General features: G+C 37.0%; 2 long non-coding RNA genes across 2 annotated transcripts; both read right to left on the bottom strand.

Moving 5' to 3' along the window:
• Positions 1–349: 349 nt before the first annotated feature.
• On the bottom strand, positions 350–1,377 carry LOC113472691. Its single transcript, XR_003394901.1, has 2 exons — positions 1,020–1,377; positions 350–466 (listed from the first exon to the last, which is right to left on the bottom strand). It is a non-coding gene; the product is annotated as an uncharacterized LOC113472691 (long non-coding RNA).
• Positions 1,378–1,899: 522 nt separating this feature from the next.
• LOC113472692 lies at positions 1,900–2,228 on the bottom strand. The gene is made up of 2 exons (XR_003394902.1): positions 2,144–2,228; positions 1,900–2,063 (listed from the first exon to the last, which is right to left on the bottom strand). It is a non-coding gene; the product is annotated as an uncharacterized LOC113472692 (long non-coding RNA).
• Between the last annotated feature and the right edge of the window lie 1,463 nt (positions 2,229–3,691).

The raw sequence follows: 3,691 nt of genomic DNA, 5'->3' as shown, positions 1-3,691 counted from the left end.
CCCCCCCCCCCCAAAAAAATATCGAGATTAGAAGTTAAGTATGAACTGCCCCAAGGGATGGGTTAAGCTTATACAAATCTAAGTAGGTAGGTATGAACTTCACTCTGAAATTTTACTGAGTGTTTCCAGAGGGGACTTATTGCTTATAATAATAAAAAAAAGGTATGAACTTCAATTAAGTATTATTTATGAATGTCAAATTTGGTGTCTGTTTTCAGCCCAAAGCTGTATTCTTCACTTGCATGGACAGCAGAATGATACCGACCCGATTCACAGAGACCAATGTGGGAGATATGTTCGTAGGTAAGTCTTGGGTAAGTATCGATAGATAATACGAAAATATACCATGTATATACTTCAAGAACTGAAAAGTCCCTTTACTCCCACAGTCTAAACAAGGTCTCATGTATTTGGTACAGAATAGGTGTAGATTTTGTGCTCATTTATAGTGCTTTGTTTGTTCTACCTGAAAAGTCCCTTTACTCCCACAGTCTAAACAAGGTCTTATGTATTTGGTACAGAATAGGTGTAGATTTTGTGCTTATTTATAGTGCTTTGTTTGTTCTACCGTCTTTGGCCGCCAAAAAACAAATAGTGCTTATTTCTAATGCTCGAATATGACCAAAGAGTCACTTTACCTTAGCAGTAAGCTACTAGTTTTATTGAAAAGTCCCTTTACTCCCACAGTCTAAACAAGGTCTTATGTATTTGGTACAGAATAGGTGTAGATTTTGTGCTTATTTATAGTGCTACGGTCTTTGGCCGCCAAAAAACAAATAGTGCCTATTTCTAATGCTCGAATATGACCAAAGAGTCACTTTACCTTAGCAGTAGGCTACTAGTTTTATTGTAGTCGACTCCTTAAAAGATGTTAAGAGAAAATTTTAAACCTCGGCAGGGATTGAACCCACGTCCTCTTGATTACCAGGCGAGCGTCTTGACCACTACATTACCAAGGTATATGAGTTTACTACAAAAAAAAAGAAGAAAAAAATATAAACTGTAGTAAGTTGTTCTACCGTCTTTGGCCGCCAAAAAACAAATAGTGCCTATTTCTAATGCTCGAATATGACCAAAGAGTCACTTTACCTTAGCAGTAAGCTACTAGTTTTACTGTAGTCGACTCCTTAAAAGATGTTAAGAGAAAATTTCAAACCTCGACAGGGATTGAACCCACGTCCTCTTGATTACCAGGCGAGCGTCTTGACCACTACATTACCAAGGTATATGAGTTTATTACAAAAAAAAGAAGAAAAAAATATAAACTGTAGCAATGTACAGTTGTAGATATAATTAAGTCCAATATAAATTTTAGAATATAAAAAAGACACTATTCCCTAATTGTAAACATTCTTATTGCCCCAAATTTTTCCCGGAAATAAAAATGAGCAGTGACCAGTGTTATTATAGAGTTAGGTTAAATACAAAAAAAAAAAAAAATAATAAACTTTCTTTTCCACTGTCATGGCTTCTGCATAATTACTGGAGGCTAAAACTGTCCCCTAAAAACCAGGTATTCTCCGATATCTCTTGTCTACGGCAAAACCCAGGCTAATTTAGAGGCTAAAACAGTCCACCTCAAAAATTAGAGATCCTCTACTATTATTTTAAATTTACAGCACAATATAAGTACATTCTACATTTTCAGGCTAAAACCGTAGACCTCTAGAAACAAGGGATCCTCTTGTTTACGGCAAAACCTAGGTAATTGAGGTTTCTCAATACATTTTCAGGCTAAAACCGTAGACCTCTAGAAACAAGGGATCCTCTTGTTTACGGCAAAACCTAGGTAATTAAGGTTTCTCATAAGATGGACTTTGAATTCATGGCTAAGTAGACACTATGCAGGACTATTTTCACTTCATCCTCTCAAGAAGTACTTACTTATCCCGTAGGATAGTCTGCAGTTCCCGCACTTGATCGTTGGAAGGCAGGAGTTTCAAATTTGGAATGTCTTCTGTGAAACTGACATATTTAGATTTGGTGATGGGGACTCCCGAGTTAATCTCATCAGTGCTACCCATGCTTGCGAAACTAACAGGACGTAAAAAACAGCAAAACACCTGAAAACTCTCTCGCCTTGTCAGTTTAAATACGCAAAATCTCGCGAAAATCTTTCTGATAAGAACCTTTTGTTCTTCACCTGAAAACTCTCTCGCCTTATCAGTTTAAATACGCAAAATCTCGCGAAAATTTTTCTGATAAGAACCTTTTGTTCTTTTGATAAACGCCCGTCAGGTCTACCTGATTTGTGATTCGTTAGTCTGACTCGGAGACGTTAAACAGGGAGTACACCAGTTAAACAGGGAGCAGACCACCCTACCAGTAAAGTAACAGGTACACTTTATCAGGTCCTCTTGTCAGGTCTATCTGATTCCTGATGAGCACACACACTATTAGGTAGACCTGACAGGCGGACCTGATCTTCTACCATTAGGACCTTTCATTAGTCCTGATATTAGAAATATTATTTATGTATCAAATTGATATCTACCAATCTGACCAAATTTTATTTTATTATAAGGGTACCTCGTACCTACCTATCTAATGAGCAAAACAGTAGGTATACAAGACTGCTTAATTTGAGCTTTAATTCTATATAAAAATTTATTTGACGTCAATTATTACATTCCTATACCTAGACTTAAGGTAATGAGCTACTTATTTCTAAGATTTTAAGAGAATATACCTATAAAGTTATGTACTTATATTTTTAATGCCTGTCTATTTTTTCCTCTCTTCTACAGACATTGTTAACATAGTTGGTTGGGGAAGATCTCGAATAAGCAAAAGGTAATAATATTGAGGAGCTGGGTGCAAAAAGGGCAATAAATGAAAATCATCAAACTGAGATATTTAACTTTAAAGTTTTCAATTTTTCATCAAAATCCTTGAAAAGTATGTTTACAAAAAACGCTGTAACTCCTCGAAAAAAAAAGTTATCACTGCAGTTCAAACGCTGGAAGATAGAGCGCACCACGTTCTTTTCAAAAAACCGTTTTACGCCAAAAGGGCGAAAAATCCATATTTCCCTTTTTGCATCCAGCTCCTCAATTGCCAAAGGCACTAATTTCTACCGATACGGTATAACATTAGCTAGTACATAAAAGCCCACCACTGTGGCTGAGTGGTCAAGAGCTCTGACTTCCAAGGGTTCGATTTCCGGCCGGGGAGAAAATTTTCTGACCCAACTTTTCTGTTTTTGGATAGGCATGACGGGCGGGGAGGAAATTTTCTGACCGAACTTTTCTGTTTTTGGATAGGCATGGATGTAGGATTGTAAGAGAATGTGCCTTGAAGTAATGCGATAGCTGTGCCGAGACTGCCGAGGTACAATGTTTAAAAAAAAAAAAATAAAAAAATAAAAATAATAATAAAAAAAATAATCACAAAGGAGGATCCCAGATGTAAAGATACATATTAAAAAAACGTGCGTTTTGCTTTACGTACATGAGAATGTAGAATAGAATATACCTAAATTGTTTATCCTGCTCGAATGAGACTAAAATGTACCACGAAAAGAGACGAATGTACACCAAAACCCATCCGTGATCGAAGATAACCAATAGTCTCATATAAGAGATACCCAACCACCTAATATTCAAGACACCAACAAGATACCTCGGAGACTCTTCTCAGTTGACCTACTTAGGCGCCTGGTCAGGTCCGCGCCTGAGGTCGGCCAGTGTGG

This window comes from Diaphorina citri, unplaced genomic scaffold, assembly GCF_000475195.1.
Source record: "Diaphorina citri unplaced genomic scaffold, Diaci psyllid genome assembly version 1.1 scaffold7279, whole genome shotgun sequence".
Taxonomy (NCBI): Eukaryota; Metazoa; Arthropoda; class Insecta; order Hemiptera; family Psyllidae; genus Diaphorina; species Diaphorina citri.
Note: the sequence above shows the minus strand (reverse complement) of the source record. Positions and strands in the feature narration are given on the sequence as shown.